The sequence below is a fragment of the Bombus fervidus genome, chromosome 12, assembly GCF_041682495.2.
Source record: "Bombus fervidus isolate BK054 chromosome 12, iyBomFerv1, whole genome shotgun sequence".
NCBI lineage: Eukaryota > Metazoa > Arthropoda > Insecta > Hymenoptera > Apidae > Bombus > Bombus fervidus.
This window is the reverse complement of record NC_091528.1, coordinates 7,034,226-7,053,288: the sequence shown is the minus strand read 5'-3', so window position 1 is coordinate 7,053,288 and position 19,063 is coordinate 7,034,226. Positions and strand designations below refer to the sequence as shown.

The following is a 19,063-nucleotide window of genomic DNA, read 5'->3' as shown; positions in this document are numbered from 1 at the left end:
CTGAGAATCACGAATAATGAAGAAAGAAATTTGAATCTTTGTTTGTAATTAGAAGATATTCTGAGCGCGTAGAACCGAAAATTGGTATAATAGGATGGATTTTTAAAGAGATTTAGAAAATGTGTTTGTCACACGGTAAAGCTGAATATTGATCGATTTTTATTTCTCGTGCAAAAAAGGAAATGCTGATGGAAACAATGTATTTCGAAAGTGACACTAAAGGCAATCAACGTGGATCTGTGATTCGTTTGGCGAATACCGCGTTCCATGGAGACACAGAAACAGAAAGAGGGAGAAGGGGGAAACCGCGTTAATTCCTGCGCATTCAATGAAAGAAAAAATACCAGAATACCGTTCCGTGCCAGTAGCTCGATGCGGCTGGCGTTTGTCTGCTTCAGCAGCTCATCAGCCAACCCATTATCCGGATTATATTCCATACCAGAGAAATAAATAACGCGTGAACCGAATAATCGTTGCCATTCGAAAACCGAGATCTGTTACCCAACACGCTCTCGCCAATTTTTATCGTTGCCCTCATCAATTTCTCAGACATATCCCAGTAGCGAAAGCCAACTTTCATTTATAAGAAACGATCTACATTTTGACATGCCGCCGAATGAAAATTAAATAGTTGCGTTTCACGACTTTAGGACTTTATGACTTAATTAAATACAGTTTTTGTACGATACAAGTGCAGATACGCTAGAAGGTGGCTTTCTAGTACTTTGGGTAAACAAAAACCAAGTTAAAATGAATCAAAATCGAATCACTTTTTCACAAATGTATTAATCAATTAATAATCAGTGGAGTACATTTCTAGTAATAAAATTTTGCATTTTTTAATACAAAATCTATCTCTTTCTCTGTTTTCCAAAAAGTGTTAAAGCTACCTCATTGCTGCAAACTCTACAATTGTATAATACGATAATAAAACTCGTTGACCAAAAATATATTGGTAAAAAATTAAAGTCTTCAGATTATTTTTTCGAATTTGAAGAATTTCTGAAGAAGGCTAAACATAGACAAGAGTCGTTTTATCGTCGAATGACAACTAACTGACTCTATAAGAAAAACGTTTGCCATGAGATCCACGACTTCGTGATTTACTTAAATACGCTAATAGCCACCGCATAATATGATGAGTATTTCATTGAAAAGTATCGAAACATATTGGTGAAGAATTAAAGGCGTTAAGCGCAAACGTGGAGAAGGGTCGCCAAAGTTTCAGCAAAGAGAAATATTCACAGCGAGGAGGACAAATTTTTTGAGTTTATAGCGACAGTGTGATTGGAGATGGAAAAAATGTTCTCTCCGGGACACGCGATCGTGGACGGTCGATTCACGGGGCCAGTTTGCCAGCGAAGAGTACAAGCGGCTTGCCTGGTTTCTGGTCGAAGTGGGGCTAACCGCAGAATCGGAGGCAAGATGGCAAAAGTAAGTCGAGAGTCGAGGGGCGGCGCTGTGGCCTGGCCAGCCCACCGGCGCATCCTCGTTCTTCTCACTCCGATTCCAACCTAAGATCTGCCAAGAACCAACGTTTGCGAAAACATGAACCCGTATTTTTCCCGCCGTTACTAATTTTTTCCCTCTCCGCAATTCCTGGAAATGGAAAATTCACATCGACGTACCGAGAGGAATGAATAAATCAACGAAGAAGCCTTTGGAACGAGAATCAGTCAGCTAAGCAAACTTTCACAGGCACAGCCACCACTATTCTGGAATTAATTAAATCATGTTCTATCCACGGAAATTAAATTCAGTCTTCTTATGGAAAAAAATGTTGAAATATTAAATTCAAATACTTGGTCCATAATTTGGTCCTCTTTGTTTTTTGAAACAGCTCATTAATTTTTATGTAAGTTTTCAACACGCCTGATTATTTTCTCCGATTCGCTTAATGGAAATTAATCAAATGAAACATTACGTTTATATACTTAAAAACCTGCGACCACTATTATTTCTATTATCGAATGAAATCCTCAATATTTCAATAAATTTATAAAACGTCCAATTCATTTGAAAGAAAACTTCAATCCTCGAATAAATTTCAAAACATCTGACTATTTCTTTCAATACACTTAGGAGAATCAATCGAGATGCAAGTTGATTTTAAATTAAACCCAAATAATTAAAAGTCTGCAATCTAATTTTCTTTAAAATCAAGTCAATTCTTCAATTTCACAAAAATTGTCAAAACTTCCAATTATTTTCTACGATCCGCTTAAAAAAAAAAAAAACAAACTTGGATAACTAAATATTTAACTAAATAATCGTTCGGATCCCAAACATTAAAACCCTATGTTAGATAACTGAAAATTCTAAGATCTATTTTCGCTTTTTTATCCAAGCAACATTCGACAATTAAAATGAATTTCCAAAATCCCCAGTTCTACCTCTTTCCGATCCTCTCTAACCCAATCCTCTACCTAAGTCAATCGACCAAAAATGAATGGAGCGCAACACAACCCTCAACATCGAAGAAAGTTTCGAAAGAGGGTAGCGTAAGGGATGGTCGTTGACTTCCAAATTGCGGCTGGCAACGAAATCCAAAAATCCTTTGGAACTACCGGTAAAAGGGCAGAATAAACATTTCCTGAACGGTTAGTAGCGACGTGGCGGGTGAGGGTGTACAGGCCGAGCGGGAGCTGCGGTTTTGGTGGGCGGAGGTTGCCTCCAGACTGTGAGGGTGCGACGAAAACGAACCATAGCCGTGTACCAGAAAGAGAAAACGAAAGAGACACGGATCTTCCTTGAACGACTAAAAGTAGACGCGAGATGGTCGTACGCGGGCACCGAGAATGGCGGTTGCTTCAAAGAAAACTCGAATCGTTAAAGACGTCTGGCTGTGTTTTTACATCGCGTAAAGAGATCACCCTTTGACGAATTATCGACCATGAAAAATTGATTCTGCGAAGAAGTTCCGTTACAGAATTGTGACCAGATTCGTTGTTAAACGTTAATCCGTCAATAACGAAATAGTTTAACTATCGAAGGTTGTGTCAATTCTGAAAAATGCAAATGTTTCACATTTATTAATTTCTACATTAAGATAATTACAGTGATTAGGAAGAGTACCGATGATATCCTTAATTTCTCTGAACGAAGCGTTTTTCATTTATCAAGTTCTATGTCTCATTTATATTGTATCAAATTTTTGTACTCGTTTTAAAGTACTACCAAGTGAAACGAAATTTAATGTACTTAGATTTAATTAGTATGTAAATTCAATTCTTGCCAACCACTGTAGCCATTGTAGGTATATCAACTATTGTATTTTTGTTTTCATTTTAATTATAACACAGATGTAGAAAACATTTTCAGACGACTATCAGTTTTGTCATTACGAAATGAAATATTCGATGCTCGTGATCCAGTCTCAGCTACGCAAAGTTGTATATCAAATAGCAACTAGCAATAGCAAGTGGCTCGTGAATTTACATGAACCTAATCGACCTGCAAATCCGCAATCATCTACAATTCGATATGTTTTTGGCCGCATGATATATGTGAACGTGCACATCCAAAATGTTCCATGGTAAAAATACGAAATTACAGAGAGAAACACAGAAAACTACATCACTGGACATTTTACAATAGCTTAAGCAGATGTATACTTTTATAAAATGCAAGAAAACAAAAAAGATGATTATGTTACAAACACTGTTTTTTAAATTCAACTTAGAATTTGCCGTCATCTATGTCAGCCCTTTCGCGATGAATGAATTTGTGGAAGGAAATATTTGTTCCTCGAGAGATAAATATTAACCGCGTATTTATATACAATGAAATCTGCAAACGAATAAAAAGTGGAATTGATCAGTCTCGCTTCTGACAGATTCACAATATTATTGTCGAATAGGAAGATGCATATTTTCATAGTTGCTAGTAATTGTCAACTATGAACAACTTTTCTAGCAATTTTTATGACGAGACTTACAACCGATATTCGAGAAGAATTAGTAACACACGATAAGTGCATTGGTGACGGGTAATTTTACATAAATCGCACGCTTCTTTCCAACCCAGTTTTTCAAGCCATTGAAATTTTTAAGCACAGATGGCATAAATAAAACTATTTATATTTGAGCGCTCTTTCGTGCTGGGTTTTCACAGACAAAACGACAGGTATGTTCGCCGTTTTACCCAGAGATGGCGACACGGATGTACTTTTATAGCCCTTCGCGCGACCAGGGGCTGCGCAACCCCCTTTTTCGTCACGCGCCATTACGAGCCGGCGCGCGCGTATCGTCATAATAAACGAACAACGGCTTGATAATTACGCATCGACAACGGTCCCGTCGATGCAATTTTTAAACGACGATCGTTAACCGATATTCTCCCGAGGATCAGCCAGTGGAACGTCAATTTACGAGCGTCTTTTTTTCTCTGGAAAAAAGAAAAAAATAAAAAAAGAAAAATATATATATCGACGAGCAATTTCGAGTTTCAATCCGGTATTTTATTTATCGCGCGACGAAACGTAAACGCGTATCTGCTGATTTAATTGCAATTCATTTATCAGTTGCCCCTGGTTCAATGATTTTTCGAGGCCAAAGGAATTTTCAATAAAATTCTGTCCGGCCAGTGGGAACACGACAAGAGAGGGGGGAGAACGAGACGACACACGCTGGCCATCGATATTAAAATGAAATGTTAATTAATTTTTTTAAAGTACGAGCTTCAGTTGCAATTATTGCGCGGAAATGAGGCCAAAATGAAATTGCTCCGTTCGTAAACATCACCCTGGAGACGGAGCACGGTCCCGACACGCCGCAGAGGGTGGAATTCTCCCATCGCATCGAGCAGCGAGAGTGAAAAAAAAAAAAGGTGGCGTATTTTTAAACGTCGACGAATGACGGTTCGTCGTGGGCCACGGTGAACCGCGGACGTTAATCAGCCTCGAAAAATCCGTGAGCCCCGGACAAGGGGACGGCAAACATCCCGCAAAACCTTAACCACCCGAATGGTATTGTTTTAATGTAATTCCAGGACCGGTTTGTCGCTCGGCTCATGCACGCATGTAACAGCGCGAACGACAAACCCGTCGACCAGCTAGCGCGTATCAGTTCAACGAAACGCAGAGGAAGGGTGGGAGGGAGGGAGGGAGGGAGAAAGAGAGTCGATCTAACCGATGTACAAGGGAAAGAGAGAAGGGGGTGAATAGTTGCGAAGGGATTGGAGGTGTACAGAGAGGTAAAGACAGAAAGAGAAGAATAGCGTGTATATACACGAGAAGAGCGAAGGGGGAGGGTGTTGGAAGAAGGTGGCCAGTAGCCGAATGGATCAGAGAAAGAAGCACATTTCAGGTGGAAAGAGAGGGTGTTGGAGGGTGAAAAGAGAGAAAACCGGGCGACCAGGCTGACGGGGGGAGGGGGTGAGAGTGACAGAGAGAGGGTGCAGTGTTTTGTTCGCGCGCGATGGACGCGTCGCCATAGCGACCGGCGGTTGTTTATTATTGCGTCCAGCGGTCGTGTGGGGTGGTATGGAGGAGAGCGCGGGGTAGTTTACGCGACGAAGGGTCGCGGGGGGGCAGGCTGAGGGGTAAAAAGGGTTAGCGGCGGGCGACGAGGGGAGGGGGAGCGGATGGGGAGGGATGGATAAGGGGTGACGAGAGGGATGGGTGAGGCCAGAAGGGCGGAAAGATGCGAGAGGAAAGGGGGGATGGCAACGTTGGTGTGCAACGAGGGAGTGGCGGCCGACCACACGAGGCCGAAAAACACACTCTCCGCCAAACCTACCCCCTATAACACCCCCGTACACCACCGCCTCCTCCCTGCCGGCGGTAATGAGAGTTCGATAAAGCGCCGTTACCAGTGCGTGACGTCAAGCGAATTCTCTCTTTTCCTCTCTCTTTCTTACTCCGTATCTCTCCCGTTTCTTTTTTATATACTTCCGTTTCACTCGTACATACAGGTATTTTTTTGATTTTCACCTCGTCCTATCTCCCTCTTTCTCTCGTCATATTTTTCCCCTTTTTCTATTTTTCTTTTCGCTCTTTCTCCGTTTCCCGCGTTTCTGCTTCTCCGACTCTCTCTTTCTCTCTCCCTGACTCTCTATCTTTCTTTCTCTCTCTCTCTCTCTCTTTCTATCTTTTTTTTGTGACTTGTCCGTTGCCTTTTTTCGGACGCCGTTAGCAGCGGCGAAGTCGCGGTGTGTGACAAAAAACGAAGCCTCGGAAATTTCGTTGGCATGGACTAGTACGAGCCAGAGCAGCACGCTCGCGGCCAGAACATTTTTTCCCCGGCGATAAAAACGTCGCGGTGGCTTGATGGGTATCATATTTTTTTCGGGACGGGGCTACAATTTGCGCCGCCGGTAGTGTTGACGCGGCTCGAGCACTCTTCGCTACCATGATCGCGTTGGACGCTCTAATTGCTTTCTGATCTCCACCGTCCGTCGACTCCGCGCACGCCACCCACCCCTCGTTTCCTACACCAGTTTTCCATCCCTCCCCTGTTCCTCTCTTCCTCCTTCCCCCCTCTCACTCTCTCTCTCTCTCTGTCTCTCTCCGTCTCTGCCTCTCTCTCTTTTTTCGTGAATTGTGAATTTGACCGAAGATCGAAGTAGCAACGAGGTCGATTGGAATTTACTGCTTCCTGTTCGATTAACTTTTCGCGGTTTCGTTCGACATCGTTCTTGTATAGCTTTTTCCTCTTTTTATGAACCGGTATACGATTTTTTTTTTTTTTTTTTTAACGCACCGGATTCTGCGAATTTATGCAAGGACTTGACAGATCGTGTAGTTTATCGAATAAAAGGGTTCAAGAGCGCGAATCAAATGATTACAAGGTACGTAGTTTGGTTCAAAAGTAACGAGATCACTGGGCATATGTTATTGGACATACGAGCCTGTTATTAGACATATGAAAGCGTATATAGACATGTGAAAGTATTTACAAGAGATTTTATCGGATGTTTAACGATCAAAAGTTATTATTATAGAACTAGCTTCCTTGAGAATCGTTTAGACGTAGAAGTTTTTCCAATTGTTTGAAGCAACAGTGGAGATATTGATGGTTTGAAATGCAAATCATTCGCTTGGTCATAGAATTTTAAAGATCTATAATTATGCGAAAATTACGATGAGTTTAAGATAATTTTTAATTTGAATGGATAAGAAGAAGACTGAAGAATAACAGGGATTTTGCAATACTATTATAACGTTCTTTTCTGCTAAAAATTCATTGATTGATAATGCAGTGATAATGCGCCAAACACGCAATTACTTATCTGGTGATCACTTTATATCAACAAAAGCAATTAAGTTGAATGTAATTTGATTATTTTAATGAGAATCATAGAACGTAGTAATTTATTTGTTCCCCGTCAAAGTTACTAATTTGAGTTACCCATGAAATAGCCTCATTACTTCCGGATCAGACTACATATTTGCGTTTAAATTAGAAAACTCCATAAATTTCTTTTAACACTAGAAAAATATAACTCTAATATAAATATGAATATATGCTCTATAAGAATAAGTGTAATTAAAGCGATGCAATAAAAATAAAATAAATACAAATAATTATGTTTCGATATCAATAAAAATCTATATTAATTTCGTCAAAAGCTGCGTGATGCTTTTAATTACTGAAAATAAAGGCAGGAAAGAAATCTGTCCCTTTGATAGATTTGATGTTTCTACCGCTAACCACAACAAAGTTTTGTTTTTCAGTTAATCTCGACAAAAACGTGTTTATTCGATGGAGTCCCGAGATCGATCAAGAGTCTGGATCTCGAAGAGCGTTTAGGGACATTGATCCACAAAGGGAGAATCAAACCGTGAATTAATCCCGAAGTTTGGCAACGCACCTGTTCGAATTACCGCGACCCCGACTCTCGGCACTTCTGGGAAACTTCAGCGCCCTTTGTACGAGACAGACGTTTAAGACGTGCGCTAATTAAGAACGGCATCTCACTACGCAGCTGCCAACCAACGCTGCCATTGCAGGGAATTATTAAACGGCAGCGAAGAAACGACATAAGGTCGATGGGTAACCAAAAATAACCCGAACACTATTCCTGAAAAGTTATCAGTATCGAGAGAAATATAAATCTATGTGAAAACGATACTAATTTGTAATAAACGGACTATAGATTTTTACGCATTTATGGGAAGTCTGAAGATGCAAAAATGTACAGAATGCGAAAAGTGCAAAATACGATATTCGCTATAACATTTGATATATAAAATAATTCTTGTACCTAAAATTCCACTTTTTTAATTATCCCCATAAGAATATGGGTTTGTATAAATAACCACACGATCTGGTGCTGAATTCATCAGTGAATCGTCTTCTCTATTACGCCTAAATACATAGATTTTTCTGTATCAAAGTTTGTCACTGTTTTTAGTTATAATATTATTAAATCCAATAGAAACAGTCTTTATTTCTCTATTTTTACAATTGTGGCGCCCTTGGGCAACAGCTGCTGCGTCAATTCTAATATATGCAGATACCTCGTATTTATCTCTTCGTAAACGACATTTGTCTGGTTACATTTACAATGGTCAACAATAAAGACATCAGAATAAAGGTCTTATCCGAATATCCGCAGAGGTCCAGACACGGAGGACACGTCTGAGAAACCGGAAGCCTATCAGCGCCTCGGAATCTGTACCGTCAGCTCCGCCTGAGTCGAAATCTTAGAAAACTTGTTGGAATACAATGGTATTTCACGCATACACAGACACCCACACAGGCATTTGAACAGGACACTTACACAGGTCATACTCATTACCGTATAGAGAGTGGGGCTCAAACTGTTTAAGGAATTATGGGTCACTACCTAGTCTAGTTTGAGAGTAACTGGCCAACAATCAACAATTCTTGTATACGTAAGGTTCTGTAGTTCCTGTTCAATAAACATTACTGAATATTATTTAAACCCAAACATTGTGTCTTCCAAAGATTATTAACTTTAAGATTAAATTCTAACAAAACTCCTGAGAATCGATAGGATCTGATCACGTTAACGATAATAAATTATATCTACGAACATCTTCAAGCCCAACAATATACATAAAACCTAACAATGAAATTAGTACCAAAAACCGTTTGCAAAATAATTTCCTGGACACGACACGGCAAACTGTATTTTAGAAGCGCCAGGGTAATTATTGATAAGATAAACAAAGTCTACAAACATCTCCAAATCTAACGACATACAACAATGAAATTAATATCTAACAAAAACCAACGCGTTTACGAATAATCTGCTGCAAAAGTGTAGAAAACGATATTTTTCAGAATAACAGATAGGATCTAACCACTTCGAAGACGATAAATTATTTCTCCAAAGCTCTTCAAACTTCAACATACGTAACAACGAAACCAGTACCAAAAACCAAAACGTTTACGAATAATTTCCTGGACACGGTAGAATGATCTAAATTGCTCGTCGACGAAACGGTATTTTAGAAGCGTCAGGATAATCGTTCATGTGGCCGTCCGCCGGGGTAAAAGGCCGGTTCCTCGCTACGTGTTAGGGGCATCCGCTCAGCTGCCGCGATAATTTACTCTTTTTTCGGCCACCGATTCGGCCCACCGGCGCTAATTTACATTTACGAGCGAGATCGGCTAATTGCCGGTTAACCGGTCGGTGGAGCGCGATACGACATACCTCGCCTGCAGTTTGTTGCTGCCTTCCGATACAACTGTCGCTGCCCGTGAGAACTGGCAGGAGGTTTCGTTGCGCCCGTACGCAGCCCATCGCCGTCAATTACAGCCATTTTCTTTAAACGTCGCTCAATCGTTCCGTATCGTTCACGTTCCTGCCCTCTTTTTGAATATCTGAAAAAAAGAAAAAAGTAAAATTAGAAAAATTAGAGGAAAACTAACTGTTGAAGTTGTGAATGGTTCTCTATCGTTCGCGTTCCGTCTCTCTTTCTGGATATCTGAAAAAATGAAAAACAGAATTAGAAAAATTGGCGAGAAGATCGCTTAACTGTTAGTGTGCTGAATATTGTGAATCGAGAATGAAGAGTATATTTTGTGAAATAAAAAATGTACCGTGAGTTAGTTTAGGACATAGTTGAAAAGTTTGAGGATTGAAAACTGGAAAGAAATTCTAATTATATAGTTATGATAAAGTATAATTTCCTGCACAGGGGAAAATAAAATAAAGAAATTAAAATAGAAAATGTAATAAAATATTGGAGAAAATAAAACGAAAGATTCTCAAAGTTAGCTGAAATGTTCCTAGATATTTTCGTCGAATTTTTTAAATCGTAAGTAACTTTAATTGACGAAGAAAATACTTTATCAAGTGATTTGAGGATTTGAAAATTCTAAAAATACAAAGAAATTTTAACTTTTTCCTTTTTCTCTACCATTCTCGAACGACGTGAATATCAGAAGCAATGCCAAACATTCTAGCGTCGGTATATCTCCATAAACACGCATTACGACAAAAGATAAAGGCGGAGGAGATCGAACTGTGAGAATAGTTCTTTTCTGAACAAGAATTTTCCGGCGGCGCGGCACGGTGTGGCTGTGCGATACTGTTAGATACGAGAAGACAAACAACCGTGTGATATGGAACCCGTAAAGACCACCAAAACGTAAACCGTGATACAGGCGCCAACGAACCAACTCGTCGCCGCAATGTGTTATCGTTGGTGAACGAGTCGCCCTGTCACAGCTATTCATCTCTAATTCCGTCGCGGCCTTCCCTCTCTGCCCGGTTGTACGGTTTGCCGCTTTAGCAAAATGAAACTTTAATTTCGGCCGAACTAGAACGAAAACAAAAAACCAATTATCCGCCTACGAATGATCCGCCGCTCGGGTATCCTATATTTATGGCCGCTGCCGCGGCTTGCTGGCGATTAATCGGTCGAACCGCATCATTTTTATTCATGTTTCATGCGACGCGTTGATTGCGGAGGCCGGAATTTAGTATTAATGGCCTCGATAGACAGTGCAGTGCGGATGATCGATAAAATTCATCCTTCGACACCCTAATTTAACCACATATCTTGTCACCTGTATAATTTTATCGAATTTTTATACACGTACAACACGGATAGTTATAAAAGTTTAAAAAAAAGTTCAAATTGTATTGAAAATGAAATTTATACAGCGAAATGGTGAATCGAGTAAATTGAATAAATTAGAAATTTTGCTTATAGTCTTCTGGTGTTAGTTTGAATTGATAATTATAACTCTGTTTAAAGGATTTCTTTTATAATCACGAAATAAACAGAAACTTAATAATAATTTAATCATCTGACTGGAGTATACATTTGGTACTTGAACATTTATTTATAAATCTATGAATCATTTTTCTAAATTTCTCGTCGATATTGAATTAAATAATTGAACATCAAGTATGCACCATTAGAGAACAGGAAATTGTTTTTCATTATACTCTCTGTAGTGTGAATATACTTAAATAAAAAACGCAATAAATATCACACGAGTATTACTAAGTATTATATACATTAAGTACACTTAAGTACTATTAGTACTACAAAATACAGGCATATTACCAAGCGACAACATTATGGATCGAAGGATTAAAAGTAAAAATTCTTCACGTTGTGCTCTTTTGCTCTGCGCTTCTATAGAAGCTCCAAAGCTTTAATCCGAGCGAAATTGTAATTTTCCATTCGCGAAATTAATTACCATCGAGGCGCAAGAAACGCTGAAGTGACAAATGTAATTAAGGGCTCTTTCTCCGGCTGCGAAATTATGGCAGACTATCATTGATGGCTGCTGCGAGGGGATGATGAACGTGGATCGGCATTTTCCAGCGTCGAACAGCGTGCGCTCGGTCTCGTGTACACGTACACACCGTGCTCGGTTTGTACATTAAAGCGAGGTCCAACGCAGTACCTGTCACGGTCCTCTAGTATCCTTGTCTCACCGCTGGCCGCCATACCTCGTCCATCGTTTCCATCGTGGGTTCGCCGAGCGAACCACTCGGTTCGGTTTTTAGTTAATGCTCGCGCTCGTCACGTAGCCAACCACGTCGATGGACTTTAACCCATTATGGTCGCGTCTACATCGCGAGATATACTATTCGAATATTTAAGGGACGACCAGACGTGTTTTCGCGCCTGAAAAATTTGTTTGTCTTTTCCAGCATGAATTTCGATTTCATAAAACGTATTTTGTGAATTGTTCAACGAGAATTCGATGAAGGGTTGCAATTGTTTTCGAAATTGGATCATGCGATTCTCTGGAATTTCGACTACTTACGAGTAGATAGTAATTTTTCCGTATAAAGAAACAAAGGAGACACGAAGTCTCCAAATGGATGAAATATTCCAATTGGTTTGAAGATTGGATAATTTATGGAGTTAACAAAGGTTTACTTACTCTTACACTTTCCTCGAGTAGACTGTATCCCTCACGTACCTACGAAGGGATCTTTCAAACCAAGAAGATGCAATCAACGGCCGTGCAACTGAAGGCAATAAAATTTATGACTAAGGTAAACTAACTGATAGTTTTGAAATTTCCTTGGCCAATCTGTACAAATACTCGAGCACAAAGAAATAAGGGAAAAATGAAGTTTTTAAATTAATTCCAGGCCACCGTTACAAAACGTAAATTCCCACCAGGTCCCAAAATTGCTCAACCCCCAAAATACCAAAGAAGTGGAACACCGACATCTCCACAACGAACTGATCGTCAGTCATTACCGATAAACCACTCCCCTTCTCATCCCCGATTCATAACCGGCTAGGTCGAAAAATGGAAGAGAAGCAATCTCGAAACGGGAGGAGAGACAGTTCGGGGGCGGGTAGAGCAAAAGAACAGGAAAAAACAGCAAACAGCGTGCACGACGTCGAACAAACAACGTCAGACAGGCTACGACGAAAATCGTGTCCCGCTGGCTGGCTATCGTGTGCGAGAGGGGTTGGTTCCTGGCTGGATGCAGAGGCCATCGAATACCAGGGGGACAGGGGGAAAGGAAGACAGAGAGAGAAAAAGAGAGATGTAGAGAGAGAGAGAGAGAGAGAGAGAGAGAGAGAAAGAGGGAGGGAGAGGGAGAGAGAGAGTGGGTTAGGTTGATCGTCGGATCGCGGGATCCCGGTCGATCTAGCGGCGCTGGCCTTCTCTGGAGAGGCGGAAGTAGCCGTGAAAAATTTTCCCGTCGACGTGTGGTGGCCCGTGTACGAGGCCAACGGCGCGCATTTCGCGGTGTTCGGGGTGTCGGGGGTGGTTCACCAGAGAGTGTACCGCGGGTTGGGTCACGGATGGGATGAGTCGCGTCCACGATGTGTGCAAGCCGAGAGTGGAGTGTGTAGAGCCAGCAGCAGCGCCAGAGAGAGAGAGAGAGAGAGAGAGAGAGAGAGAGAGAGAGAGAGACGGGTATGGGTGGTCGAGGCATGGGAGTTCGCGGGGGTTGAAGCGAGAGGGTTGGTCAGCTAGCTAGCAAGAGCGGGAAGGGGGCAGCCAGCGCACGAAAGGGGGTGAGGCAGTAGTGGTGGCAGTGGGTGGCCGAAGGTGAGGGTATTTGTTGGCGCGAGTGGCTAGCCAGTCGGATTACCACCGGGAGGGTGATTCGAGGGGGGCCCTTTGGATGGGTGAGGGGTGTGCGCGCGGCTCGCCGAGGGGTAGGAGGTTGCTATGGGTCCGCAATACACACAGTGGCACTCGACGAAAAATGTAGCCAGAGAGCGACCACCGCTGGAAAATTTACACGCATCACGAGGGCGAGACTGAATGGCGAGGGTTAAAAGAGCATCGCTAATGGCCACCGCGTCGGTTATTTTGTGGATTTTTATAATACGACCGACCAAGCCCGTGTCCTTTCTATCCGTCTTCGTTCGGCTAATTCCTGCTCTCTCGCTCCCTTTCGCCTCTGTGTCCCAGACCAACGCACCACCAGCCGATGGACACCAGTCGATTCCATCAGTTTTTCAATCCGGCTGATTTTCCTTCGCCGCCCTCTTCCTCGTCCTTCTCGTTCGTCCAACCGCGCGCGTCTCGTTCCACCGCCGCATTTGCGTGGATGAAATTGAGGGATAATGAAGGGGCGATTCGATTTTCTTCGCGAGTCGAGACCCGCACCCCCCGATCGTGGAACGCTCTTTAACGACGAATAACGCGTTCATTGTTAAACACCGATACGGGAAATTAAACGCGAATAACTTTTGATATACGAGGAAGAGGTACTGGTTATTTGCTGGAAATTTTTCATGTACGACTCAGGGGGCTAGAGGAATTTTTTGACGAGCCATTAAAAATTTACACGCGCTCCTTTTGTGAGCTGCTCGTTGCGCGAAATACTCCCATAACGAGTGAAAATTAATATTTCATTTTACAGCGAGCGACATACGAGAATTACGAGACTTAATCGAAAGGAGGTGATGACCATTGGTGCAGCCTGGAACGCGAGAGAGAACAAAAATTTAGAAATTCGCTCCATTTTAGAATTCCCCTGTGTCACTCACGTCGCGAGTTTTCCTGTTTATCAGTGGCTGAAATATTCCGCTCATTTCGCGCATCCTTTCGGAAGCATCAGCAATAAACGCTATTTCTCTTTCTCGTTTGAATTATTATTACTTCCTTAGCAACAAGTGTCTGAAGTCTTCCACTATGGGAAGCTCGTATACGTGAATATAAAAGAGCATAAAAGAAAATCAAAATGATATAAAGAAGAGACCAAGAACGACAAACAAAATCATTCTTGAATTTATTCCAAATTCTAATCTAACGCTACCATTTTAACGCTATGACAACGTAAAGTTCCGATCCTGTATAATGAATGTAAGCTCGTATGCAAGGTAAGGTAAAGCAATTAAACTTTGTCCTATCTCGTCCACCTCAACTTTCCCCTAGATTCCAGGAGCATCCACAATGTACACCGATCCAAATTCTTCCTGCCTTTCAATAGTGCCGGGACTGGCTGAAATTCGGCGTGATCAAAGTTCGCCGAACGATCGAGAATCCATTTAACGGGTGGTCGAAGCGACCATGGATCCGCACACCTCCCGACATTTAGCAGGTGAAGCAGCAACGCACGAGATCGCGTCTGTTCATCCTCTCGGAGATGACCAAAGAGAGAGTGAGAAGGTGCATACACTCCCGTAGAGCGTAACGCTAACCCAGTGAAATAGATAGTCTCTCCAGGCTGATATCGTGGCGGACACGAGCGAAGAGAGAAGAGACAGAGCGGACGAGGGTGTGCTGCCGCGTGTGTGGGAAGAGAGCAAGAGAGTACAAGTACAGGCTGGCAGAATCCATCCATATATCGCGGGGCCAACAAACCGACCGAATCTCGACAGGACGAATGGGTAGGCCGCGTTTTCACCGTTGCCACTCCGCACCAGTTTCCACCAGGCTGCAGTCGGCCTGTGCTACGTACGCTTCCCCCCCAAAAGTGTGTGAGCGTGTACACGGGGCCTGTGTATACGTAAAGAGAGAAAGAGAGAGAGAGAGAGAGAGAGTAAGCGGAAGAGAGAGGGGAGAGAGAGAGAGAGAGAGAGAGAGTAGTAGATGGGTATAGTTACCCGTAACGCGGCACACTGATCCGCCACACTGGCTACGACCAACGAAAGCTTCGCGTCCAAAGAGTGAAACGGGCAGCGAGCGTGGCAGCCAGGGAAGAAGAGAGAGACGGTGAGACGTGGCCAGATATAAAGAGATAAAGAGGAACGAGAGGGTACCCGGTCTGCTGGTCCGACCAAGAGAGAGGGAGAGAGAGATAGAGAAACGAGGGATGAAGAGGGCTAGAAAGAGAAGAGGTTACTCTGGCAGTGCAGCTCGGCACTCCGCAAATTTTCAACCGCCACCCACTCTCGACCACCCGGTCCTCATCCCTTGGTACTGACCACCTCCCACCAGCACACCCATACGGTTCGCCAACCCCCAACCCTTCCTCTATTCGAGCTCGTTTTTGCCGCGTCCACCGCCAGATCAATGGGGTTGCTAACACGGGTAGGTATATGTGTCCGTCCCCACCGCCCCTGGTCAGACCAGTACACCCCCCCTCCCCCTGCTATCGCCGGTCCGCTCCCTCGCGCTGAAACCGTCGACCAACCCTCCGGGCACCAACTACCCTCTCGCGATGCCTCTCCGCGACTCTGTACAGGGTGATTATAAAGTTTCCACGGACCGATACTAAATGAATTGTCGAGGCGCTCGCGTGTTTCCGCGCTGTGTTTCCCACCTGCCAACTAGGGTGGCTTTCTTTCGGGTTGCACGGGGATGCTGAGGAGAGGCTGAGTGATGATGAAGAAGGGACCTGGTTCAGGTAATTTCTAAGTCTCTAAGTTTCTAAGTTTCTAAGGTGATTTAAAGGATGATACCATAGTTGAATTTCTGATCTGATTTGTTACACTTTCAACCTTGTTGCGAACTCCTACGTCTAATTAACAGTCTTATTTCAAACGGACAAATGTGGAATGTTTTAAGAAATCCGTTAGTAGTTACTACGAGATCTGAAAGGACCCAAAGAAGGCAGCGGGCTGAGGAAATAACGCATATGATTAACTTTGATGTGTAATTAACTTTGTGTGTAATATAATGATGAAGAATTTCCAATAACCGATTTAAATTTCCAATTTTCAGTACCTAATATAAGGAAGATACTTCCAGTAATAGGTGCTATTATCGATAATTGAAATTATTTCTCATAGGAAATAGACATTAATAATTGTCTTAAATATTCCATAACGTCAAGAGTTTTCCAAGACTTTTTCTTTCGTTTATTTTTGAAGCTTGTCTACTGAAACTTCTCTACGGAATCACTAAAGAATAAAAATAACATTTCATAGTAATCCTCTATCACTTTTTTACACTATTTTAAAGAACAAAAGATTGATATCCACTCCACTAAATTACCTTATACCCCAGATTTTAACTCATTTCACGTAAAAATACATCTTTTTTTATATATAAAATTCGTATATTTTAAACTGCGGATATTCATGCAAATTTATATTTTTACAAACAAGACTAAAAAATGTAACTTGTACAGAGATTTGTTTCACTAGTAAATATTATAACGACCACTTACTGTACATTAGACTACGTGTAGTTTATGCATTTCTACGCCTTCAAATTTCCCATAAGCGCATGAAACCCACAATTCAACAATTACACCGTAGAGAAATGACACCAATGCATCAATATCACATAAACGCAGAAAACTGATAACATGAAAACGATGTATTTTTACATAACCAGGTAGAAATGTGTAACTTTGTCTATGTATTTTTGCATATTATGTGCAATGCATTCTATGCATTTCTGTCTTTAAATACCCTATAAAGTGACTGCAAAACATATTGGCTTATTGGCTTATTGGCTTATTTTCCAATTAAGCGTTCAGCATTTTTTCACAAGATTCAACGTTTGATTTTTATTGTGTCGAATTGTTACAAACGTACCACTAAATGATATAAAGTGTAATACACTCAGACCTAATTAATTAGCGCGTAAATGCTACAATAAACACGATGGCTTACCTGTACTTTTTCTAACCACTGTACTTATATAAATATCTGTAATCAATATATATATGACTATAATATTAACACATCAATAAGAGTATAAAAAGGTGATCTATAAATGCATAAAAATCTACAATCTAGAAACAACAATTTACAAAAATAATTAAAATATCAATATACTTGTATCCTATAGACGCAAAGATATAAAAGACGTGTTTTGCTGTAACCAGTACGAAATGTGTTAACTAGTGTTTGAGAGAGGCGAGGAAAAACTGGATGGCCAGAGAACGCGTATATTTTCTGGTATAATTGCGGCAAGGATTTAATGACTTTTTTATCAGCCAACACCGCAGGGACGCGCGACTTGCAGGAAGCGTTTGCGGGGGCGGTTCGGGGTCGAAAGGGAGACCGATCGATAATTCTGTTTCGGTTACAGACAATTACGACTGATTCGACCGCTAATCAACGGCGAGACGGACCGCTGTCTGGCCAACGATCCGACAAATATCCTCAAAGTGATCCGACGACTCAACACGACGCGCGTTTTACCAAGCAACGCGCGCGTACACTGTACACGCTACTGGCTACGATTTCTCGCGTAAATATCGATGCGAGTCGCGGCCAATAAACAAACGATGGCCGCAGAGTAAAATGAAATAAAATAATCTGCTGCCTGGTGACTATTATTACGACGTACGAGCCGCCGCGATTTACCACGCTGGAACCTGCTGATCAATGAAAACACTAATTACCGAGAACCAACTTCTTTTTTTGCTTTTTACTTTCGATTTTTCAATTATTTAGTTGTGCATCGGTCGATTAGCGAAGAAGAATTGTTCGAATTTTAAAGGGGTAAGAGAAAGGGGTTATTTTAATATTTTACGTTCTAATATTTTACTCCCACTTTTTTTATCAACACCTTTCTTCTATTATATCATTTAAGACGATGAGAGGATGCTTATTACAAACGGTTCTATTACATTAAGCAAGGAACCAAAAGCAAAAGATTCCGATAGGTTTAATGGACCGATATGTTGTTCATACGATGCCATAATAAAAATTTATTTCGAGACAACTATTAAGAAAGATATACAAACACAAATAATAGAAATAAAAATCAAAATGACCTCTAATGGTTATGAGTGTTTTTGTTAAGTTTTAAGTTGCATCTATTGGCTAAGTAACTCTTTCCATGTTACTCTCAACATGTAAATTGTATGCAAATTCATACCTCTCCGAACACAAATAAACATAGTTGGAAATGGATTATTTCTTTCCCTCTTTAAATATCGTAACAAGTACTTAGTTTGAATATTTCGTACACGTCTACGCGTTATATGCATTCTACAATATATATCTCTAAACATTTCAACTTCCCACAATCACACGAACAATCTAACTGTCACTCAAAGGCTTGAATCGTGATAATGTATTCCACCTCGCCTTCAACTAAGCTCGGAGATCACCAACTTTCCAGTCAATATAACCTTAAAGCCCTCCCCCTCGTGGATCCAAGGACCAACTAAAATTCAGGAAGCAAAAAGAGGAGAGACAAACGCAGGCGAGGAACGTGAACCGTTCCGGCTGGGGGTCGGCTTATTAAATTCCAGAAACTTAAACACCACCTGTTGAAGGGTGTTCAGGCTGGCTCGT

The 19,063-nt window shown here is 41.5% G+C and overlaps 1 protein-coding gene across 6 annotated transcripts in view; it reads right to left on the bottom strand.

Annotated features, from left to right (window-relative positions):
* Window positions 1–10,261, bottom strand: part of LOC139993232 (uncharacterized) — a 45,152-nt gene extending 34,891 nt beyond the window's left edge. For 3 of the 6 annotated variants that reach the window (XM_072014754.1, XM_072014760.1, XM_072014756.1), the window contains exon 1: window positions 9,625–10,261. The gene's annotated coding sequence lies outside the window, so the exon portion shown is untranslated. The remainder of the gene's footprint in view (window positions 1–9,624) is intronic. The other 3 variants (XM_072014761.1, XM_072014762.1, XM_072014763.1) reach the window with 2 other exon arrangements.
* Between the last annotated feature and the right edge of the window lie 8,802 nt (window positions 10,262–19,063).